The sequence below is a fragment of the Lasioglossum baleicum genome, unplaced genomic scaffold, assembly GCF_051020765.1.
Source record: "Lasioglossum baleicum unplaced genomic scaffold, iyLasBale1 scaffold0021, whole genome shotgun sequence".
Lineage (NCBI taxonomy): Eukaryota > Metazoa > Arthropoda > Insecta > Hymenoptera > Halictidae > Lasioglossum > Lasioglossum baleicum.
Window position 1 is genome coordinate 2,897,884 of NW_027469081.1, and position 26,219 is coordinate 2,924,102.

At 42.6% G+C, this 26,219-nt stretch overlaps 1 protein-coding gene and 1 long non-coding RNA gene across 3 annotated transcripts in view; both read right to left on the reverse strand.

Annotated features, from left to right (window-relative positions):
- Positions 1 to 26,218, reverse strand: part of LOC143219117 (uncharacterized) — a 45,835-nt gene extending 19,617 nt beyond the window's left edge. The window contains exons 1-2 of the long non-coding RNA XR_013011243.1: positions 8,809 to 26,218; positions 1 to 8,714 (exon numbers count right to left, since the gene is read on the reverse strand). The exon at positions 1 to 8,714 is cut by the window's left edge and continues 19,617 nt beyond it. This is a non-coding gene — a long non-coding RNA (uncharacterized LOC143219117). The remainder of the gene's footprint in view (positions 8,715 to 8,808) is intronic.
- LOC143219109 (uncharacterized) overlaps positions 1 to 26,219 on the reverse strand; it is a 170,701-nt gene that overhangs the window by 135,943 nt on the left and 8,539 nt on the right. The gene's annotated exons all lie outside the window — the stretch shown is intronic.

Below are 26,219 nucleotides of genomic sequence, written 5' to 3' on the forward strand. Positions count from 1 at the left end.
TGACAAGAAAAAGATTATGCCGTGGGGTCTCGCGGCGACGAGGCGGCTATCTGGAAATTTTGCCGGAAGTTTTATCAAGTTTTCGACGTGAGCACCGGGCCGAGGCGAGCCGTTTCGTGACGGGACCCGGTTCCCGTGGGACGGGGCTGCGAGACCGTGATTTTTTTGCTGGCCATCCCCTTCAGACGCTCGTTTCCCATCGGTTTGGAGTCTTGGTTACGTGCCTCCTCCGGCGCGATCAATTATCGTCGAGCGGCTCGTTGTAGCCTCGGAAAGTTTTATCGGCGCGACCTCACGTAACGAGGATATTTTCGGAATGAATGCAGCCCGCCCTTTCTGGGTTAATAACGTTATTCCGACGTGTGCGGATCCCTCTCGATAACGGTAACGGTGTTTCGTGAGATCTTTCTGATTCGCGGGAGCCCGGCACGTTCGGTTTCGCGCGAGCACGGGACACACGGGAATCATGTTCTTCCGATGGGTATCGGGTCTCTACTTTATTCCGCTTTGTCTGGCCAGTGACGAGAGAGTGCCACTTGTGGCGGCCGAGCCGACCGAGAGCTGCAGATCAATTGAGAAGTGCAAATCAATTCCGATCACAATGCTCGGCGTGTACTGTCGCCGGAGGAACTAGCCTGACGCTCTCCACTGGCTGATCTCTGAACTTCGCGACGAGAAATGATTGTATGGCTGTAGATATCTCTGCGGAGAAGAAAATTTACAACGTGTAAAAATTAAAGAACGCGTTCAAGGAGGGGGTGGACACTCGTTTCTCTCCTTTCTCGCTAATGCATGCGATGGTCTTTTTCGGTAATCAAAAGCGCCAAAACCAGTCGTAATTTTCATTATTCGGAAGCATAAAGCTGGACACGTAGCTTCTCCATAAAGCTGCGACAGCTACATGCTGCCGAATAATGAAAATAATGAAATTGCTCCGATTGCGGCCTCGATTGCTCTTTTATCCGGCGCTTTTGACTGCCGAAAAATCCCATCGCCTGCATTATGGAGAAATGAGAAGGCACATCCCGCACCCTTGCAATCCTGGAAACGAGTCCACCCTCTCTACTGGCACGCAGGAGATCATTTCAAAGTATATTTGCGTCACTTGTGACCAACGACCCACATGCGCGCTTTTGCTCGATCGTGCTCGACCGAGCACGGTCCCGCTCTTCTTATCCGTGTCCGATTAAACCGACGTTGTTGTATCACTGGCTCGTGAGGTGTGAGCGCGCGGCGCGGCGTTCCCGTTTTTAACTCTTCCGTGACGTAAAACGGAATTGCGAGCGAGTCGAACGGCAAAAGGGCGCATAAATTTTCCACGGGAATATCGGGGCGACGCGTCGCGAGCCGACGCACACCGTTTAAACCATTTAACAGGCCATCATGGCGAACCGAGAGCGTTTCGCGGGTCCGGCCTGGTCATTGAATTACAGCACGGACGATTCCGGCCGACAAATAATTCGCGAGAAAACACACGGGACTGCGGGCCGGGTCCCGAATTATCGGTGTAACGGGGCGATCGAGGCCTGGTTGTAATTCGCAACGCCCGGTGTAATCGCGCGTCCACGTTTGCGAAGGAGCGCGCCGGGATATGGCTCATTAGCCGGACATTATTAGCCCGATTACTCGGCAGCGGAGGCTCGATAAACGGCCGAAAGAGGCAGAAGAGGATGAGCTTTCATCGGGGCATTCGCACGCTTACGGGCCCGTAAGCTCCAAAATTAAACGGAAATTACTTTAAGCTAATAGGTCAGCATCGACCTGCACCGGCGTGCTCCGCCGACCTGCGTCCCCGATTCGCCATTTTACATCGTCCCCGGCCATCTACACTATCCTACAATACTATACGACACTGTACAACATTTCTTTTCACTCTCTCTCTCTCTCTCGTGGGTTAACCAAGCTTTCATTTATTACTAATATTTTGATGTTCCATTACCGTCTGATTTAACGTCGACATACAGGGCCTGTCTGGAAAGTAATGCGACCACATTTTTTTTTAAAAATCTATTAAACATATGGGAACAAACCTTTAAATTTTGTACAAAGCAAGATCCTTGGGCGTCGACACATTTTTTCCAGCGCGATTTCCATGCTTCGTATGCTTCCTGGAAGGCGTTTTTTGGAACCTCTCGTAGTACCCTCGTCACAGCCTCTTTGACGCCTTCCACGCTTTCAAAATGGCATCCTTTTAGCACATTTTCAATTTTTGGAAACAAGAAGAAGTCGGCGGGAGACAAGTCAAGACTGTACGGGGGTTGAGGAAGTGTTGTGATTCAACTAAGAAGTACCGTTTACCGTTTTCCCCGTAATCTACGGAAAAGTTTTGGTTGGAAGTGCTCGGCGAGGCTGTGACAAGGGTACTACGAGAGAGGCAGTGCCGTAACGAGGGTATGAAGCGCCTGTGGCAAGTGTCCAACTTACGCCTCCTCATAACCCAATAATGACAGAAAAATAAAAAATTTTAATGTAACAAGTTAAATTTTACTAAATGCAATATATTAAATACTATTAACCTCATGAAAATGAGTTGCCTGTATATACAATAACGTATTTGTCAAGGTATTTGTATGGATAAATAATCTACAACCTAAATACGAACAAATTTTTATTCATATTCAATGACGACAAAATAGAGAAGAAATAGAAAACATACAGTGACTCCCACTAATATTCGGACACTCTTAAAAACACCGTAACTTTTCAAATATTGGACTATGCGATTTGAACTTTTTTGGAAAGCTAGAACAACTAATTTACTACAGGATGTGAAAAGAAATTTTTTCAAAAATTGCATTCGACCGGAATTGTAGAGGAAATACTAAATGTTGCATTTTACAACTTTTCTATGCGGGCCTATATTGAAATTTTGAAAAATATGTTTTGTAGATCTGTGTGGGTTATATGCATTGTGAAAGTTTCATCGAAATCGGTTGATGCGGGGAAAAATGACAGTCACTGAAAGATGTAAGAATTCTTAGATTTACTGCTGTTATAGGCCGAAAATCGTGAAAATCTACAATTTTTACCACCTTTAAACGCTTGTAGCTCATTGCAACGTCGACCGATTTTGACGAAATTTTCAGGATACGTTTAATTGACACAAATCTACAAAACGTATTTTTAAAATTTTCAATATAGGCCCACATAAAAAAGTTGTAAAATGGATCTTTTAGTATTTTCTCTACAATTCCGACCAATTGAAATTTCCGAAAAAATGTCTTTTCACATCCTGTAGTGAACTAAGTGCTCTAGCTTCCGAAAAAAGTTTGAATCGTATAGAATAAAGTGTGCGAATATTAATGGAGTCACTGTGTAGGTATATGTTAGAATAATATAATAAAAACGTAAAACAACGGTATTCTTTGCTTTGCGCCCCAAACACAGTTGCGCCGGTGGCCTCTTTCGCCACACCCTCGTTACGGCACTGACGAGAGGTTCCAAAAAACGCCTTCCAGGGAGCACACGAAGCATGGAAATCGTGCTGGAAAAAATGTGTCGACGCCCAAGGATCCTACTTTTAAGAAATTTAAAGTTTTGTACCCATATGTTTAATAGATTTAAAAAAAAGAAAATGTGGTCGCATTACTTTCCGGACAGACCATGTATTCTATTCGTATCGGAATTATTACATACTCCGTTTACGTCTGGCACATTGTCGATTTGTTCCACTCGCATCTGATTCGTTATGGAAATGTTCCACTAACGACAACATCGATACCACACACCGATATCCTATCTCTATATTCATATGTTTTATTAACAATTGTCCACGTCCCGATAGGTTCGAGCCTCGCCTGATTTAACGTCGACACGTTCTACTGATGTCTAATACAGCGTGCACGTATTCCGCTAATGTCTGACTTATTACCGACACATTCCATTAACGTGTGTGAGCTACTACCGTAATACCTTACTGTCTGTGACAATGTTGACGTGTTACATGTTATTCCATTAACGTCCGACTATGATGTCGACATATTCTACTAATGACCAATTTCATCGAATATACAGGGTGTCCCAAAATTCGTGAAAATCCCGAAAGGGGGTGGTTCCTGAGACCATTTCAAGCAACATTTTCCTTTGCAAAAATGTTATCCGCGGCTTTGTTTAGGAGTTATTAACAAAAAAACACGGACCAATCAGAGCGCGACCTAGACGCGAGTTGGCAAAGTCGGCCCTGCGCGCCAACTGTCTATTGGCCGACTGTGGCAACTCATGTCTAGATCGCGCTCTGATTGGTCCGTGTTTTTCGTTAATAACTCCTAAACAAAGCCGCGGATAACATTTTTGCAAAGGAAAATGTTGCTTGAAATGGTCTCAGGAACCACCCCCTTTCGGGATTTTCACGAATTTTGGGACACCCTGTAGAAAGAGAATATATGTACATCAGAGCTTTTATGGGCCTCCGTACAATTTGTACGAAAATATGAATTCAAAATGCGTACACAGTTCTGTCGACAAAAAAGACAGGAGTTTTACCGACAGAGAAATGTTAATATTTTTACTGTCTAGAGTCTAGACTGGCGCCTATATTTTTTACGGAATTACGTTATGAGTTTTGTCCAGCTAAGCAGCATTGATCGCAACACTGTAGGTCCGGATATATTGCCTGTTCGAAGCCGGTTCCGAGGTGCGTCGAACGATCGCGAAGATCTCGTTTCCGGGCGAATTTGCGGAGATACAGGAGATCACCTGGAGAAGATCCGCCGGTGTTATTCACCGTTCTCGACGGTAGCGCGGTGAATTTTCAGTAATTGGACGGCATCGACTGATCCGCTGAAGACGCTCGCGCGCATTGCTCGGCTTCCCATTCGGCGAGATCGCCGGAATCTAGAACTTTTCAGAGCTCTTCAGCTCCAAACACCGTGGCCACAAGACTGCCGGCCGGATTACCGGAAAGTCAAGATTTCGGCTGTGCGGACGCTCAAACCATAGTCGTAATTCGGACTGGGTTCATGTGAGCAATTACTGAGGGCTCTTTCCCGAAATAAATGTGATGAGCGCTTCAGTAGATCATTGCTAGACTGCGGATCTTTATGCATTTATGGCTTTTGAACATTTTCACAAGAAAGGGTGGAATATAAAATTCGACGGAGTTTAGTACAATTTTTCTTTTGTTGAGACTTGCACAGGCGCTACTACCATTGGAAATAAGATTGTATTTTATTCCATTTTATCTGATCTTTACCTCTAATCATTACATTAGTGAGGAAACTCTGAAGGAAGATCCTGAATGAAAAGGTAAGCCTGTCGTTTCATAACAGGTCCGGGACAAGGTGTCCTGTCATTCTGTCTCGTTAAAATTACGAGGCTGTCTTCCGCCTGGGCATTTTCAACGGCCTGTCATAGTTAGAGGATTCTTTCGGTTTCTTCTGGAGGCGTATCGACAGCTCGGGCCGGTCTTAAAAAGTTCGTAGCACGCGGGAAACGGCCGCCCCTGCCGAAACTAGTAGTTCGATATGGTCGGCGACCCAGTTCCGATGGAATTCGTTCGGTTGCGTTCCCGACGGCCGATATCTCGCCGTGAATACCGGCAATACGTTTCACTTTGACTGCGATTCGTCAGGATTTACGCGGCACGCCTCGAACCCGATGAGAGCCCGAACTCTGCCACAAGTGAAACTTAATTGGAATCGGGTGACGATTCCAAGCCGCTGCGCGCTGGTCTCTCTCTCCGTCGAGCCCTCGTGGGCTCGATTTTCGTGAACTCAGGAGGACCGGGATTATCGAAACCGCTCCATGAAAAGTCGTTTAAGTGTGATCAATTGTTCCCTGGCTCTAATATGCTCGATAAGTTCTTCCATCCTGATGTATATCGCCAGGGAGAAGTAGAATGTGATGGATCTGGCCAGACCGAAATAATTACGATACTCTCTCGTAGCTTTTCATTCGAATTCAGAAATTTTCAAACAGAAGGATTGATAAGAGAGAACAATGAGAGTTATTTTTCCCGCGAACTTGCACTGTTTAGAACAGACCCCAAAGTTTGTGGAAGTGCATATCAACGTCCGAACAGTCGGAGACAGAGATTCAATTCAAGTGATTCAAGCAATCGTTTAATCAGCCAACCACAAAAAGTGGACCACAGTTTCTCTGAAAAACACCGAAACAAAGCGAGCATAGGCAAATAAGAAAGTAGAAGACAGTGAGAAATTTGTTTGCGTTCGCTCAGAGTTCATTTTGTTGTCCAGAGAAAAGATGTCGACGGATTTCGAACGCGTCGCCATTTTATCGAATTGAATCAATTATCCGCCGACTCGGAAAAGTATTTATCCGAATCGGGTGCCGACATAAATCTCCGTGACACGATGTCTTCGCCGGTTCTCGAAGAGATCGATTAATCGAGTTAGCAAGTTCCCCGTCGGCGATTCGTTTAACAATTAGAAGTCGAGGAGTTCGCGTTAGACCAGACTTTGAACTTTCTTTTCGTGTGAACTTTAAAATGCGGAGATGTGCGGACATTAACAATATTTATTTTCGGAAAGACAATCATCTTAATGGATTGCGTAAATATGTTTCGGAGAGATCGCGTATAGATACGTTACGCGAAGGAGCAGAAAAATCTATTGTATAAGGGTTATCATTTCCAGTATCTGCACACTTTGTACAGCACTGTGCGGCTCTCGCAAAGGAACGTCGGATAGAGTCCGCGGTTCGATTTCGGCGTAGTTTTTCGTTTGGAGCAAGTCTGCATCCACTGTCGAGGTGACAGGGTGTATTTGTAACCAGCTCAATTTCGCACGACTTCTGCCTCGGATTCCTGCGTCGCGTCGGGCCGAACCGATTTTGCATACGAATGTTCCTCGCGGGAACGCCGTACAAAGGACTCGGCCCCGGAGAAACGGGAAAAATTACTGTAATTTAGGCTCGAGGACTGTTCGCCGGGACACAAAGGTGATCGACGTTTCCTGTTACCGTTTCCCTCGATGCTTCCGGGACAGATTCCTCGAAACGTCGGTTACTTGCCAATAGTTCGACGGCTGAAATGGATTTGTTGATTTGCCGCGGGCTCGAGGAACATATAAACACGATCGTTTCGGAAATTCGCTGCGTTTAGTCATTGGTTGTGAGCTTTTACAGTTTAGGATTAAATAAAACTCTGTCGGCCCAGAAATCAGGTTGTTCGACTCATTACGTCTGACAAAATATACTGGCACATTCTACTTATTTTGCTTGATAAAAAGCTGGCATTTTGAACTTATATCTGACAAATTTTCTCCGCTAGCTTCGCCTGCAAAAATTGATTGTTTCATTCATTGCGTCTGACGCAAGACTGGTACATTCTACTTTTTATGTTTAATGAAAAGCTGGCATTTTGAACTTACATCTGACAAATTTTCTGCGCTAGCTTCGCCTGCAAAAATTGATTCATTCATTCATTGCGTCTGACACAGACTGGTACATTCTACTTTTTATGTTTAATGAAAAGCTGGCATTTTGAACTTATATCTGACAAATTTTCTGCGCTAGCTTCGCCTGCAAAAATTGATTCATTCATTCATTGCGTCTGACGCAGACTGGTACATTCTACTTTTTATGTTTAATGAAAAACTGGCATTTTGAACTCATACCTGTGACAAAAGTTTCTCCACTAGCTTCGCTTGCAAAAATTTATTGATTCATTCATTGCGTCTGACGCAAGACTGGTACATTCCACTTTTTATGTTTAATGAAAAGCTGGCATTTTGAACTTATATCTGACCAATTTTCTCCGCTAGCTTCGCCTGCAAAAATTGATTGTTTCATTCATTGCGTCTGACGCAAGACTGGTACATTCTACTTTTTATGTTTAATGAAAAGCTGGCATTTTGAACTTACATCTGACAAATTTTCTGCGCTAGCTTCGCCTGCAAAAATTGATTCATTCATTCATTGCGTCTGACACAGACTGGTACATTCTACTTTTTATGTTTAATGAAAAGCTGGCATTTTGAACTTATATCTGACAAATTTTCTCCGCTAGCTTCGCCTGCAAAAATTGATTGATTGATTCATTGCGTCTGACGCAAGACTGGTACATTCTACTTTTTATGTTTAATGAAAAGCTGGCATTTTGAACTTATATCTGACAAATTTTCTGCGCTAGCTTCGCCTGCAAAAATTGATTCATTCATTCATTGCGTCTGACGCAGACTGGTACATTCTACTTTTTATGTTTAATGAAAAACTGGCATTTTGAACTCATACCTGTGACAAAAGTTTCTCCACTAGCTTCGCTTGCAAAAATTTATTGATTCATTCATTGCGTCTGACGCAAGACTGGTACATTCTACTTTTTATGTTTAATGAAAAGCTGGCATTTTGAACTTATATCTGACAAATTTTCTCCGCTAGCTTCGCCTGCAAAAATTGATTGATTGATTCATTGCGTCTGACGCAAGACTGGTACATTCTACTTTTTATGTTTAATGAAAAGCTGGCATTTTAAACTTATATCTGACAAATTTTCTGCGCTAGCTTCGCCTGCAAAAATTGATTCATTCATTCATTGCGTCTGACGCAGACTGGTACATTCTACTTTTTATGTTTAATGAAAAACTGGCATTTTGAACTCATACCTGTGACAAAAGTTTCTCCACTAGCTTCGCTTGCAAAAATTTATTGATTCATTCATTGCGTCTGACGCAAGACTGGTACATTCCACTTTTTATGTTTAATGAAAAGCTGGCATTTTGAACTTATATCTGACCAATTTTCTCCGCTAGCTTCGCCTGCAAAAATTGATTGTTTCATTCATTGCGTCTGACGCAAGACTGGTACATTCTACTTTTTATGTTTAATGAAATGCTGGCATTTTGAACTTACATCTGACAAATTTTCTGCGCTAGCTTCGCCTGCAAAAATTGATTCATTCATTCATTGCGTCTGACACAGACTGGTACATTCTACTTTTTATGTTTAATGAAAAGCTGGCATTTTGAACTTATATCTGACAAATTTTCTCCGCTAGCTTCGCCTGCAAAAATTGATTGATTGATTCATTGCGTCTGACGCAAGACTGGTACATTCTACTTTTTATGTTTAATGAAAAGCTGGCATTTTGAACTTATATCTGACAAATTTTCTCCACTAGCTTCGCCTGCAAAAACCTGATCGTTTCATTCATGTGTCTGTCGTAACACCGGCCCATTCTACCGATCTTTATGCTCACTTATAAAACGCATGGAAGTGAGAACAGTGTAGTTGCACGCCATTCGGTGATCCTCGTATCGAACACCTCACAGAGACATTTTAATGCATCCCAGCATGATCCTGCGCTCCCAGAGTGCATCTTTATACACCGGAGACTTCACGACCGTTCTCTTTTATTTCAAGTGTAAGCAGTTTTCCTTGGAACTATCGGATCAGCTGCGACCTCCAGGTTAATGCCAGAGACGCGGATCACACGATGGTCCATCATAAACTAACAGCGAAAACGATTAAGTCGTCTATTCACGGCGTGGAATCGCGCTTGTACGTGCAACAGAGGAACCGATCCACGGCCAATCAGGCCGCGCCATAAAGTATACGATTTCCCGCGGCACTAATCTTTAAATTGAGCGGCGTCGCGAGAGCGGTACGGCAATTCAAACTTCGAGGAGCCCAAGTGCCTCGTAAAAGGCAAATCGTCCGCGATGACAGGACCCGACGGGGTATTAGAATCGAACTTTCCCGTTAACCGATTGCGAAGCGGAATTCGCGAGACTCCTGAGAACGCGCTCGCGAGGCCGTCCTCGTCATTCCGAAATCCTCTCGGAACCCGAGCATCCTCTATTTCCCGTGTCCCGGTATTGTTTCCGCGAATTCAAACGGCCGCGCACCCCGATAACACGGAAACGCGAGAACTTCTGCGAAATGTCCCGGTTGTTTATTCGTTTACGAGGCTATCTAATGCGCGGGCCTCTTAGTCGTGTATCCTGATGTCTTCTAGACTTTCTAGATCTTTATTCGCGTTTCGATAGAAAATAATTTAATCCTACAGAGTTCTGAATCATGAGAACAATTTCTCCCTGCAACAATTCGTTAACGTTCCTCTAAAAAAACATTAGAAAATTTCTCTAAATGTCTATTCTTTGCTCGCTAATATATTAATTTATAGTCTTAAGGGGGAACTATACCCTACTGAAGTAACTAGAAAATAACTAGAATTACTAGATTTTTGGTCGAAACGTGGGTTTGCGCGCCTCGACTTTTTGTCCTTATTTGAGCTTATTTTGGGCTGGGTGAGGACTCATTCTGTAGAGGAAGGTTAAATACAGGTCGCTCTTCTCATGATTTAACGAGATTATGTTTATATCTAATAATGTGAGTGCCCAAAGTAAAGACAAAATCGAGAAAAATAACCGCAGATTTCAATGTATGACTCGTGATGAACCTTCCTCTATCAAATGGACCTTTGTGCAGCTCAAAATATGCTCGTATAAGGACAAAAAGTAGAGGCGCGTGATTTCATTCACATTAGCATAGATTTCCCCATGAAGACAAAGGTCCTCTCTGATGCAGAGCCAGTCTAGAGCCAATTTTAGTTCAGTTCGCTTAGACGAGATGGCGCCTAGTCAGGAGGACTGTCAATCAGTGCTGTGATATTGTGCAACATTTCACTGCTGCACTGCTGTCATCGTGGAATCATAGCAAAACTGACACAGATGAGTTAGATATTCTCATCGGTGGCACTGATATTAGTGCGAGCTGCCCTGTGTAACGGCATTCGCGACGAGCTGAATAGAATATAAAAATAGGAAGCAACTCCATCTCGTGTTCATTAGGCAGTTGCGTGTTTATCAATGTTACCAAACTTTTTTTTTGCACAGAGGTTTATAACATTGATAAATAGTTATTTTCTAGTTACAAATCGAGGGTATAGTTCCCCCTTAAAATATGAGAATTTCGGCATACATGTTAAATACAGAAAGGTTTTAAATAATCTGTACACTTTGGTTTACTACATAAGGGTTAGAATGTCTGAGACTGTATGTAAAAATGACAAACACAGTAAAAGTTGGAGCGTGCTGCGAGTACATTCGTATGAACAACGCCGCACAGTGGTCTAAACGGGCCATTTAGCTGGACAAAATTATTCTAGCATTATTTTAAGACTGAAAGCCGTAGTTAAGTAGGTCATTGGATTCGTCTTGACATCAGCTACAACAATATGTAATAAAAAATACTTAGTGGCGTTTAAAAAATTAACATAATTATATTTTTTTATTAAAAAAAAAAATTTTTGTGAAATGTTTTTATTGGGATTTATAGATGACTGAGTATCGATTAACCTTTGTTTGAAACATTTTCTTGCCAGATTATCCGAAATGTTCAAAACATCGTGGTGAGAATTGGGCATTTCCACCGAAAAACTTCCGAACCGACCGTTTTATGTAAGTGCTTATGAATCACAAACGACAAAAGATAGCAAAAACTGATTCAAATAAAAGTTACATCGTATTTTTAGCCCGACAAATTTGTATAAAAATTTTCTACAAAAAATCATTTTCAAAATTTTAAAAAATTTATTAATCTTCAAAATTGTTTGCATAAATTTTAGGGGTCCAAAAATACGATATCACGGTTACTCCAACCATGTTTTGATATGTTTTTGTGTCGTTTGTGGCTTAGGTAGAAGAGAATCATAGAGATGATTCGTATACCGACATTGAATTACTAAAAACTGTCTCAAATTCAAAGGTGCAAGTTCGTGCTAATAAAATTGATTTTTTCGGACACTCTAGACTTTTATAAATATGTTCCAACATGTTCCATCCTGAAGGTTTTTAAAGGTTTTTTTTGCGAGACTGTCAAAGTTTGAATGATATATACGTTTGAAGTATACTTTCATTTTTAAGCAAATAAACAATATATTTAAGTTTTATTTGAGTTTTGTCCTTTTGGTTCATGCTGGTGTATCCATCATAGAATGAAAAATTCCACAAATATTTCCACTACTAGATGTTCACAACGAGATATACTAATGAATAGTGAGGTGTCGAACGACGATGAAGAAATACGAAGATGAAAAATGAGTTGTTCGTGGGGGTATATTTTATTAAGGGGTGATAAAAAGGGAAAAACCAACAGTGATTCTTCTGACCTGGTACCTTACCTCTCATTTACCGAAGCGAGAAATTTTCTGCGAGATTTCCATTTTTGGGTTTTGTCCAGCTAAATGGCCCGTTTAGACCACTGTGCGCCGGGATCTTCGGAAAGTTTTCAACACCTACGGAACACCCGGAAAGAATCTCTTTGTCGAACGCCGACCAGCAACAATACGAACGCGTAAAACTTCCGGGCAGTTTGTTGCGTGCAGGAAGCTAGATAACCGCGGAACTATCTGCCCCCGCTGCGGCGAATTCCGGCCTTTTGAGCCCCCCCGGCCACGGCAAAGTTTCCGCGCGATGCTGAAACCGGCTAGGCCGGGCCGTGCCCTCGCTGAAACAATTTGTCCCTCTCTGTTTGCGGGCTACTACGAGTGCCGATGACTGCCGTGTCTCTCGAGCGGGAGACTGGAAATGATTTTTCGAACCGTTGTCGTCTGTTTCTGTCAGCGCGGAAACGTAAAATGTAGAGGGAAACGTTCCGGTTGATCTGCGAGTTGCAACAAACTGTGAAACCAAGATTGGCCGAGCGGGTGTTTCGAATTGTTGCCGTTCGCGCAAACTGAAAATTGAACATTTCCAACCGAAGAAACGAATAATAGCGATTAGTAGATTTCATGAATTTCTGACAAACATATGTAATTGATCGACGAAAAACATTTAAACAGTCTAATACCTTGCCGCATCATTTTCTTTGCAGTTGCAGTGATTAAAACCTGTTTATCCCGAAAAATATTCTAGAAGCGAAAAGAAAATTTATACTTTTTGTATGGCTACATTTCTTTTAGTGCCACGTATTCATATTTGTCAGACTCTGTTCAAGATCAGGGTTATGGATAGACACGTGTGTCAATGGATCCAGATAATTTCTAGCGAATTTCGAGAATTAAAGATTGTCAGCCTTCGGAGAAGAATTTCCGCAATGTTCGAAGATTACACGGGTTTCGGTGTACCGATCAAAGTTCACCGAACACTGCAGATCCATAAAGCGTTCGTGTGACGCGATAAACACATTCCCCGCAACGTGCATTGATATCCAGACGTAATTAGTAGCATGTGAACGTGATATATCAGACAGTAGTGGGACAACGCGATAACCAGGCCAAGGCAGAAGATATCAATTCTCAGTCACGAGATCCCATTAGAATACGATTATTTCAAGTTTGATCGTTTCGGTAGAGCACGGTATTTGATCGTGCTGCGACGGTACTCGTAACTATGTCTCATTGAGGAAGTTTGGCGGACTATTTGGTCAGCCAGACAATTGGAAAATGGCGGGCCATTGTTAGGCCATAATCAGTAGAATATTATCGTCAGGAGTCAGGCGTAGTATGCAGTAGGGTGTACCAGGCAAGTTCTGCCACGTAGAATCCACCGAGTTTGAACAAGAAATGTGTAATTTGACGTTGGCCCGGAAGAAGTGCCTGTAAATCACGTTGGATAAAGATCTATATTTTCAAAGAGTCGAACAAGAAACGGCTGTAAATCACGACAGACAAACTCGATTTTTACGGGGAGTAAAGAAAAGAGAAGTTTCAGCTGTATGGGAAGGACTTTCTGGATTGTGATTTATGCGATCTGAACAGACAAGGATTTTATATATATAAATCAAATATCTTGTGGAATTTATTCAAGTTACTCTTATTGTCTAGGATATTTTCAATCGTGTGCGTCAATCGAGTTAGATAACAGAGTTGACAATTTTCCCAGACAAAAAGATTTCTATCGAATGCGATTCGATAGAGGGGAACAGGACGATCGTTTCGGGGGAATCAGTGGAACTTTATCGATTGCCGGACGTCGACGGAACAACGTTTATGATAGCGATAACGGGTAAGGTTTTTTTTCCGAGAGATTCTATGGGAGATGACGGGATCTAGAGGGAGAGGGGCACAATGAGCTATCAGAATTCGGTCCGTGCTCCCCATTTCGGGAAGACTGGCTCTTTTATGCGGCGGCACGCCGATAACGGCCGGAATTCGAACGAAATAATGGGTACATTCGGAAGATTATCGAGGTACGAGGCCGGCCGCTATCATCACGTGCAACTAGAACCGAACAATGCGACGACGAGGCGGCGGGGAAACCACGAAACGCACGAAACACGCCGGCCCGAATGCGCAGACAGTATCCGAATGCATGCATACGCGGCCAATTCGGCGTCCGGTTAGATTATGCAGCTGCTTGCCCCATCGCACTATCGACGAGGATGATACACGCGGACCTGATAGATACGGGACACGCCGTAAATTATAATTTCATGAGCCCGATGATTACCGGCCGGTGCACGCGCACAGATATCCCCCCGCGACGATTCCGTGAAATCTAAATCGATCGAATTCCACTTCGGGAAGACTGCATTGAAAAAAACAACAAGATTTTTCGTTTCTTCGTTTCAAGAGAATTTCGAATGGTCCCCGTACGCGATTCGCAACTAAAAGTCAGGTTACGGCATTGACAAATACTGTTATGGTAGTTGTGCGTGAAATTACAGTTCTTGTTTAATCTGGAACAGAGATGGAACAGAGGAACAATCCACTGGCCCGGTCTTTACAGTTCTTCGGTTTATGTCTGACCTGACGCCGGCTTATTCTACTGAATGTGCCACCATGTGATAAGATTACATTCCCTGGCGGGCAGCTGATAAGAACTCGCGTAGTTACACGAGAGAAATCTTTTATCTCGTGTAATCACATTGTACGAATATTCTACTTGCTCGGTTTAACGAAGGCAGTTTCGTTCTACCAATAATGGTACTATTGTTGTACTCTGATGTATCCCGAGCGGGCAATGACAATCAAATATTTCCCGCAGTAAATCTCATTATACAGGGTGATACGCGTAAATGCAGCCACCTAAATATTTAATGCCAATTGGAATATGCAAGGAAAATATGTATGTCATCGAAAATAAAGGAGATATTTAGTTGGACCACCCTGTACAGGTATCCTGGAGGATCCTGGAGAATCCGATTTCGTCCATTTTTTCCTCGGACCCTTGCTGGCACCCAGGACCAGCCTTTCATCGAAATTAACCTCGTCGATGGCGAGGGAAAAAGGTATCGAACGGACCTGGTCGACCGTGTCCATATTTTTTCCGCCCCCGTGGTGTATCGACTTCGTGACACGGCCTTAAAAATATTAAATCTCTTTGGATCGGCTATATTGTAACCTCTTTGCGGATCGCGGCGTAAACACGCTCCGCGGGAAACGCATAATTCACCGAACACGCTGAAAAATTCCTGAAAATTCAATGGTCTGCCTTCCCCTTTTTTTTTAGCAGATAATGCTACGATTTTGATGTTTACGAGCACGGTTCATAGAACGGTTTATATTGATTTCTGTAAGCTATTTTTAGGGGAGTCCAAACCTCCGACGCTGTTTCCATTGCGGAGCTGTATTGTAGCTTTCCGTATTATGCCCCGCTGGTTCATTGATTAGTTTCAAGGGTGATGTTTCAGTTATTGGCTTACGGAAATAGAATGTTTTTTAAGGGTGCTAAGAGGTTTCGCTCTTCAATTCGGAGCCTTTCCCTCGACTGCAAATCGTTGCGCGTTTACAGGGTGTAGAGGGGTCTTCGAATAATTATTTCACTTGAAATTCTGATCGAGAGCTTAATATAGACTTATTTTATTTAGACATCGAGATATACGGGAATAAATAAAATTAGTTGAAATGTGAATGTAAATGAATATTGAAGAGGGAGGAAAACACAGTAGATCTTGAACCCTTACAGGCCCTGTAGAATGTGCCTACACAAGGTGAACCACGAATCGCGGGCAGTAGATATTGTTCTGTTATTAGCAGTGCGATTGAAAATGGTTTTATCAGGTATAGCAGATTTTTCGTCAACTCGTTTTTTCATGATTTTTCAAGGTCACCTTCAATCCTTCGCTAATACGCCTACAACTTTTTTACGCCTATTTGTTAGAGAAAAGATGCTTTTTTTACAAAAGATTTGCTATAATCACGTGAAAGCTCTCTTGTAACCATGCTGTACCTGATAAGAACGTTTGCGATCGGACTGCTAATAGCAGAGTAATCTCTACTGGTCACGATTCGTGGTTCACCCTTGTAGAAGGAGCTGATGAAGGCTGAAGACCCTGTAGAATATGGGAGAGCCCGCGTTAAAAAGCGTTCGGTGAAATAGCAAGGGGGAGCGCCAACAGCGAAGCACATCGTTTGGATGAAGGAAGCTTTATCCTGGCGCGAACGATTCTCAAGGAGGAACACATCATACGGGCGAAAGTGGTCCCTTCCTTCGGCTCGAGATCTTTGTCGACTGACCCCGGTACAATGCGACGCTTTAACGCCGGCGTTTCCCTTTCCGTGCGCGGCCGAGCAATCAGGTAATGGAGGCTCGATGAAAGGTATCCCAGCCCTCCTTTACACCCCTCGTCCTCGCGATTCCCTCCACCCTCTGCTTCCTCTTCCTCCCTTCAGAGGCATACATCTAATAACAGCATGAATATGGACTAGCGATCGCGGCCGTGCCCTAATACCGGCACGCACTCCGACAATTCATTCAGAAATCCACCCCCTAACGATACCGAAGACTGATGAAGAGATACGATGTCATAAATAGATCGCTGGTGCTCACGCAAATGTAGATTTCCACCGGGAAGACTCGCAACGAAAGTGGTGCTTGCATTCAGAAGCTCTTTCATCTACTTCGCAAGTTTTCGTATTTAATCATGTTTCTTGGAGATCGCTGCACATTTTAAGATCTCTAAACAATGCTCAATCCGTTTATATTTTCCGTGGAAAAACTGTTCAGTAAAGAAACAATACGTATGTAGATGAAATAGTGATCGCTAATAAACACAGAAGTCGTCTTCCAGTGTTCTCGTCATGGAAATCCACCCTCCGTTCGATACCAATGTAATGCGAGTTTTTATCGACAACTGTTCACTCTCATGCCATCCAGACCGCCCATGTCGCTGATAAGATATCTTTTGTGAGCGAAGCCCTTGGTTGAATGCTCTTTGAAATCGTCGCACGGAAGTTTCTTTCTTCGCAGGTCTATCCGTTTTGAGTATTGTGGTTAGCTAACGCGGTAACCTCACTGTATCCAAACGGGATTTACAGTAATCCCCAATTCCGTGTAGGAAACACTTTATTTCGAAGAATTAATTCCTTAATTTTACCCAATTATATTCGATATATTTTCACTTCATGAAGTTGCTATAATTTTCTTTAATTGATTGCAAAATTTCGACTGTGATTAATGGAATTGGTCCTGCACGGAAATTCTAACGAAAGAACTTGTGGCGTTTCAGTTATTTTAAACACATCCTACCGAGTAGTGAAAAGTCAGGTCGCGGTAACGATCCCATTCCACTGGCAACGCCTAGTCCACTGTTGATGTATTCAATTACCGTTCTCGCGGCAGACATCGACTCACACTCTTCGATACACATACGCGCCAGCATAGATTAAATTCCCCCGAGCAAACATGACAAGAATTTGATACTGTCTGACTGGAAGCAGCTCAGTCAGCAAATTTACATTTTATTAACAACGTTCGATCTAACACGAACTCTCTGAAAATAATGCTGTAGAATATTGCAGCAATATTTCTTGCGCTGATACTAATGTTTATACTATTGTCTTGGTAGTAATGAAACTTTTCACTGAAAACGTGAGCACCCAGTCGATTTCGATTTCTGTAAAATGTGTCGATAAATTTCCAACTTTGCACGGAGATTTTCAGTCTAATAGCGTTATGTCTTCTTGTCCGACTTAACGCCGACACGTTCTACTAACGTCGGACTCAGGCTGGCATATTTCACTAATATCTGACCAAGCCTCGATTTATTTGACTATCGTCAGATTTCGCCCCGAGATATTTTACGTGCACATATTCTACTGACGTCTGACTTCATCCTGACATAGTTTACTACGATCTAAATTAATACCTGCATATTCCACTGCTGCCTCGCTCAGGCAAGCATGTTTTATTCACGTTTTGAACACGTTTCGATTTATAATATCGTCGGTCATGTTCTACTGTCGTCTGCGTTAACACCTGCGTCTTCTACTGACGTCTAGATACATCCTCGTATTGGATAAATTAGTATCGATTTATTCCGCTCATGTCCGACCCAAATTGTCGTGCTTCACTGGTGTCTGACCAAAACTAAATCTATTCTACTAATGGGTAACTTCATCTTTATGCATTCTATTCTCGTCTGATTTAACACTGACACGTTCTACCGAAGTCTGACTCTGGCTGGCGTATACCACTAACGTCTGAACAAGTATAGATTTATTCTACCACGGTCTGACATTATCCTGACACATTTCACTGTCACGTTACTTCATACCGACATGTTCTACCGATTCGATTCTAATCGCGATCTATCTCTCGACCATGTTCTCTTATCGCCTGACTTAAAGAATACATAGAGTCTTATCCAGGATTGCAAGGGTGCGTGGTACGTCTCTTTCCATTTCTCGATTTTTTATCTAGCGCTTTTGACGACTGAAAGAGCCCATCTTTGCATTATCGAAAACTGAGATGACGCATCCCGCACCCATATAATCCTGGAAAAACGGGTCTACCCCCGTAATATCAATATATTCCCCTGTTATCTGCCTCGGTTCGAATATCTTCCACTGACCTCTACACTTTACTGTCTCCTGCAGACAGTATCCCGGTGTGTACTACCATCGACCGTCCGTACACAGTCCCCCGAAATAATTTCGAGGATCGAACAACGTAAAGACCGAGCGCGTGGCATGGAACGTTCTTCGGCATATACGGTCGGAAGTACTTGAAAACTAAAGTGCTCCGAAGTCAAAAGCAATGGGTATCCGAAGTAACTCAGCCCCGGGAACATATTTCAATATACGAAGTGGCTCGGGAAGTACCGAACGGAAGTTCGAGTCGAGGAGTTCACGCTACGATGATCGGACACGCGGAGTTTCTCCGTGGATCAAATATCTTTAGGTCGAACGTAAACACGATGGTTGAGCAGTTGCAGGCTTCACGAAAAGGAACCAAATGCTGCACAGACCCCACTCTTCCACCCTAACCTCCGCTTTCCCTGGGTGAGAAAGCTCGGAGGATGCAGGTGTGTTTAACAGCGAGCAGGTCCACGAATTACAGCTGCGCTTTATCACGAATGACTTCGAGAAATGCTCGCGGAGAGTTTCGCCGAGTCTTACGACTCTACGAACGACTCGCGGGAACCTGCCCGAGAAAGCTCCGAGATGTTAGTCGAAGTGTCTGCACCAAGTTCTTCCTTGTTACGGTAACCAGAACAATGGCGCGGTTCCATGACAGCCGAACCTATTGAACAGGGAACGCAGAACGGGAAAAATTGGTTCGATACATTACTGGCTCTGCACCCTCGGAAATGAAAAGTTCAAATCGTTTTTCGCAGCTGAGAGCTCGGAATGGTGAAATGCTTTCACGATGAAAACATTTGGAGAGTTGGTCCGATCAATGTCTGATTCTAATACCTTGGACGATCATGTCTATCTGTTTTCTGGTTTAAAAAGTGAAGAATTCAAATAGTTTTTCCAAGGCTAGTTCGAGACAGCGAAATAGTTGAAGACTTCCAAGACTCGTTAAAATTATTGAGATAAATAAATGGTGGATTCTGTAGCTTGCAATTAATCCAGACAATTTTTGTCTTACATGAAAATCTGCGGTCTAGCACCTGAAAATATGTGCTGAATTTTATGGGTACGGATGTCTGTGGTTGAAGTACGATTTACCAATTAATTCAAGCCTATTCCCACTTGTCCTCGTATTTCTCAATTTCCTCGATTCGTCCGTTGCTAACCAGAACTTGCTTCTCCAAATATGTGCTCTGTCCAGAATTTCAATTTACAGTATATTCATAAGTTTGTCCCGACGTTTCGTTCGTGATCGCTCGCGCGTTCTCCAACCCCCGTCCAGCAAGAGCAAGAAAAATCAGTAAGTAGGACGGTAATATAGAAAAGAGCGAGAAAAGTAAAACTGGGACAGCGATACAAGGGACCAGGGAGAAAATCACGATAATGTAATAACTACGCCGCGGAAGTTTATGCAAATCCGTATTTGCATAGAATCGTTTGTGAAGCCTGAAATTAGACGAAGATTTATATCTTTCATTAGAGGGCCCGAGCGGGTGGAATACCACGGCGAAAAGTGCAAAACGCGGCTCTTAAATTTAATAAACCAATTATAGAACGCAGGTGACACTTGCATGTAATATATAAATGATAATATTATCAATGTTTATAAATTTTAATAACAGACAAGCAGATTTGCATTTCATTATCTATACTTCAACTAATTGTATATTTCGTTAAATATATCAGAATATACCGGAATATATACCTGAATATACGAGAATTTACCTGACTCACAACTACTCTCTGACACACAATAATATCAAATACAATTCTCCAATTTTCCAGTGCTCTGGAGTTATAATAATTGATGGAATTCGTGGAGATTCCGGATAATCTTAGAATAAATCTTAGGGTAGTCGTTGAAGGACGCAACACTAGAATTCGCCCGGAGAATCAGATTCCCGTCAATTCCCCGCGAGATAACCTCGAAACGTCGCCGCGACGATCCGCGAAACAATCGACTTTCCTCTCCGTAATGAATAGAATTATTTCCGCGGCGAAGTTCGCGATCTAAACGAATTAGTCGCGAGTCGGGTGGTTGTAAACGAATTTTCGGCTGTCCCGCGCGTGGGTGTGTGGGCAGGAACGTGAGAAAGGGGCTGGGAATTACATGGTCGAACGAATCTCCCGGAAACAACCACACATCACGCGCTGCTCTCGAACTATTCCAATCTTCCAATTGAAAACTGCAATAACACAAATTAGCTCATCATTAATTCCACATCTCTTTGAAAGTACGTGCTGCGCTAATCCGCAACATTTCAAACGAGAACTGGATTAATCGGTTAAGGACAAAAATTCAAGAATCGTCTAATCCCAAAAAATTTTCTACAAATCCCTTCACCGTAAATTGCTCAATTAGTAATTACACCTCGTTGAAAGTACGTACAAATCCGAAATGTCTCAAACTAGAACAGGATTAATCAATTAAGGACCCTCAGGGATCTAGGAAAATTTTTTAATTTGTGTAAAAAAGCCTTCACCATAAATTTCCCAATTAATAATTACACCTTCCTGAAAATATGTGCAAATCCATAAAATTCTGAATCAGTCTAATTAACTGTCCTTTGGGAATCTACGATATGAAAAAGTCGAAGAATTGTCTGACGCCGAAGAGGTTGTGAATTTTTCAGGATCACGCGGTCGTTTCAAAGCACTCTGCGTTGTAATTGAAGGGAAAGCCCGTCGGAGTCGTTTTACGAGGACCGGGAGAACGCGATACATCTCGTAAAATGAAATTTAACGATCGACGTTTGCATGCAGAAATATTTACGGTTTTCATCTTGACTTTAGTGGAGCATCTTACGGAATGCCCTTATTCCCTTGTCCGAGACGCACGAACGTGGATTCGTTTTTATCGTCGAGATCCCTACCGCGATAAAGAGAGCGATTAGGGGATAACTGCCGTAGGATGTTGGATCCCCATGGGAATCAACAAATGTCGGTCAGGGTCCTTGTTTCTATATGCCGAAACCACTTGCTGTTTCATTTTTATTCACCGTTTCGAAGATCTCCTACTGTTTTATGTGTATCATCGTGCCGCGGACTGTTCATTAAATGTTCCACGTTTTCTTTTTCAGTATACTGGAAAATAAAATAATGGAGAATGTATTTCTTGAATCTTTAAACATTTATAATGACGAGACGGCAGATTTTTAAGTGCGAAATCTTATAATTCTTGTGTCTCTTCAAAATTCTTTAAATTGCCGATCTGTCTTTTCTCTGGAATATTGAATGTCTGAGGACTATACGAGCCAACCATCGATATTTCATCGGAAAGTGTTAAAGGATCGGGTTCCTCGATAATCCCGCTTTGCAAATTAGGACACTTAGCGATGGCCGGGGCTCGAAAACTCCGCCCTTAAAGTGTATCAGTACGCCCAGCCGAGGAGACACCGCACCCTCGCCCCTAATCCCGACCACCGAAACCGTTTACTGTGATTCATCTTGTGGACCGGGTCGACGCAGGATAGACTGTTTAAGATACAGCGAAGCGGACGACGATGAATCGGCTCCATTATACTCGGCAGGAGAATTTCTTCCTGATTCCACTTTGGAAAACTCCGAAAGAGGATGCTATCAGCATTCTATTGTCCTTTCAATCCTGCAGCGTCTACATACAGGGTGAACCCTATCATCCCCGAGAAGGGGATGATTCCACTGAAAACAGATACAATTCCACGGAAAAGCTGCGGATTTTATGCGTTTTCCCAGTAGGTAGAAGCATTAAAAGAATATAAGAACGTCAATATACAGGGTGAACTACGAATCGTGACCAGTAGAGATTACTCTGTTATTAGCAGTCCGATCGAAAATGTTTTCATCCGGTGTAGCATGGTTTCGAGAGAGCTTTTCCATGATTCTTCATGGCCACCTTCAATTTTTTGCAAATACACCTATAAATTTTTTACGCCTATTTGTTAGAGAATTTCAAGGCGAATTCGGTAAGTATCATAATATAAAAAAAAAAGGTGCGAAAAATAATTGCAAAGAAGCTATTTTAACTCGAAAATTAAACGTTTCTTCCAACCTAGAATAGTTCCATTCTATCATTCTCATATAATACTGGAATGTTTAATAGCTGATTAGATACGCACGTATCTGATAATCGAAACGACTGCTAAGTGTTAAGAAGAAAATTAAGCTCGACTTCGTGCGACCGATGACAGGAAAATTTGATTTTCCACCGATCGGCCCGTGTAGAAGGGCGTCTCGCATGATTGTCCTAATTAATTCGAGGTCCGCGAGCCGCGGGGAGGCTGTGTACGAGAAAAATCGGTGCGACATCGGCACGGTGTTCGTTCCATTACGGTTTTACACGAGGCCGTGACTTCGAATGGCTCGTAAACCGATCCCCGGAGGCCTGAACCAGTCAAACATTACCGCACCACGGGGAGTCGCTGCGTCGGGCAAAACGACGGACAATGAATCGCGCTAATTGGACGCTACCGCGATACTCGATTAAAAACCTCTTTCTCGAACGGCTGCTCGTCAAGCGCTCCGAAGAAGAGATCGGTAAAGGCGCGGCCAATTTTTTCCTTTCTGTTCCCTTTACCTCTCTCTCTCTCTCTCTCTCTCTCTGCCACTCTTTCTTTCTGATCTCCCATTTCCAACGCTGGGTCGAAATATAATAAAGCCTTCCCCCGCGAATGCGGGAAACGCGGAGAACACTCGACTCGACGGTTCGGAATCGTTGAAAAGGGAGGAACACCGAAGGAACACTGGTAACGAAGATTAAACTTAAGAACCGACACCGCGTTCGAAGCGATACGGGGCGTACACGCTGACACAGAAAAATATCGGAACGAGACACTCGTGATTGAAATGAATGGGGCCTCCGCAAGCACCTGGATGGATTTTTTGCTTTTTTTTCTCTCTCTCTCTCTCTGTGACACTTTTCAAACACTGGGTATGCTAACCGCGACGTCAGCTCCTCATCTGGAGTCCGGAGAGAATTTTTTCCCGACCTTTCCGCGAGCTTTATTACAAAATTTCCACGCGTTCAATGCGCACTAACTCTTTCGTTTATTTCGCTCGTAGAAACGGTCAGCGTTATTGAGGACAATTGTTAGTTACTGGATAATCAAGTTCTCGTCTTACACTTTAATCTAGCGAATTGCGGCAGTAGATGAAGTGATGGTCAATGTCATTCATCTTATGAATTCATCTTTATGCATTCATGAAGAAATTGATTTATGAAATGCATTTATGAATCTGGAATGGTGTTTTTAATGCGACAAACAATGTTTATTTTACTGCTGCTTCCCACGATCAATGCGCAACATATTTTTATTTTGCATAACCCACTCGATCAGTCGTACCACCCGCAGTTTCGAAAGAATAGGAAAAGCAGTTCTATGGCTGCGTTCCTAATAAAATCAGCCGATGAACTTGGACGAAAGCACAAGCGCCAGGTCGTAGCCTTTAACTGGAACAGCTGAGTTTATTGTCCATCAAACAAGCGATTAGACCTTTCTAGGCGTAGAAGTACTCCGACAGTGAAGAAATGCTCTGAAGACTGGTAAGATTCCACTTGCCTCGCGTGACGAATTAAGCGTTGTTTACGAGACACAGCTGCCGCGGAAAATATGCGATTAGCGTTGTGATGAGCGTTAAATGATTTACTAGACGAATAGTATGTGGACGCGTATGACGAAAGAGTCTGGCAATACGATAGTTATATCTTTAACCTCTTGCCCTATGATTTATGTTACGGTTTCAGTGACTAGAACTTTTTTGTAATTCGCAATTTCCTAAAAAAGGAGGAAATTTACATCTACTGTATGCCTACATGTTATCCACTAACTATACATTAACAAATCCAAAATAGAATTTCATCTCGGTTTAAAGGAAATTAACAACATACATATTTATTAGACTCTGTTCTCCGAATCTTCATCACGAGTCTGACACGATATTGTAGGGCAAGGGGTTAAACGCGCTTTATATTCTCATTTTGTTTTTTCTATAAAAATCTTGAATGTACAAAACGTATTATTCATGAAAATATTTTCTGGGTCAAATATATGCAGGAAGAATCTTAAAATATTATCATTAGACCGCGAGTTTTATGTATTTCGGGCAAAAATGATTTAAGGATGCCAATCTGTTATTTTCGTCAATATTATTAAAGTAAGAGAGAAATGCATATTTGGCTCCAGTCGCTTGCAATAGACGAAGACAATTTTTATTTTGCACAAATCGTAGTACTTTAAACCGATTAAACCCGCTACGAATAAATTTCTATTTCGTTCTGCATGAACGAAATTGTTGTTTCTCAGGAAAATCGGTCCAACGACGAACGTTTGACTTGTTGGATCGAATGGTTTCTGTGGGGAGGAATGGAATATAATTGGAAAGTGGAGAAGCTATTAGCTCCGCCGTTAATGAGGAAAGAAAAGTTTCTCGATAGGGAACCGAGGACAATAATCAGGAAACTTCGTGCCGGATCTAATGCCGAGCACGTAGCCATTTAAGTGCTAGAAAAGAATACCTGATGAGATACGACGAGCCTTTCCGAATCGATTTCTTACGATAGAAGGTTCGATAACCGGCGATCTAGTAAGGTAACAAACCCACCGGAACCATGAAGATAAAGGAGCCCGCTCAAGATTTCGGTCCACCGATCAACAAAGAGTATCGCGGTAGTGAGGAATCGGCGTCTCGATTGCACAAAGCATCCTGCTAAATTATTCCTCATGGGTCGGGCATGGTGACTTCGAAAAATGTCAAACGGTCACCGTCTTCGGGGTCAAGTGTCAAGGATTCGGTGAAAAACTCGGTGCGCAGTTGGTACACGAAGCAGTCTCGTCAAAAGTAATCCGGAATTCAGAAAAATTCATCGGGATCGTCTAGCATTTGCTCTGTAACAATGGGTCGATTTCTTAAGAGGGAATTAACACTTGGCCATCCGAAGTGGCCAAGTTATTAATCACAAATACGATTGTTGTACACATTTAATATTTTTTATTGCTTCAACATTGATGATAGAATTTTATTTATGAAATGTTCATCACTGCTATTGTCTAGCAAGGGGCGAAAGATTTCATATCAATGGTTTTCTTCGTGTAAAATTGTAACTATTCGAGTCGATGCTAAACTACTAATCGTAAGATAGTTTTCCGAAGAGTGTGTTCCTCGTATTTCGTTCTCAGAAACGAAACGAACATGGTGGCTTCCTGGGAGCCCTCTGAGGTAGGCCAGTAAGACCCGAAATCTACTCGTATGAATTAAAAAAATTTTGCGACAAAAATATTCTGGGCAATTAATTCTTGGGCTAAAAATAATTCGGACAATTTTCATCAAAGTATTTTTGATCGCGAGTTGGGAATAAGAGTTCTCTAGTTCAACCCTTTTTTGCTCTATTTTTTTGTGAAAAAAATGTGTCTGTGTGTCAGAGTCCTTTGGTCCAGGACACGGTTGTTCGATTTGTTCGTTCACAGAAATTTTTCACGTGACTGCAGCGATCGGTAGTCTGTCTACGTAAAATCCAGATCGAAATGGCAGAGACGGACGAAGAAAA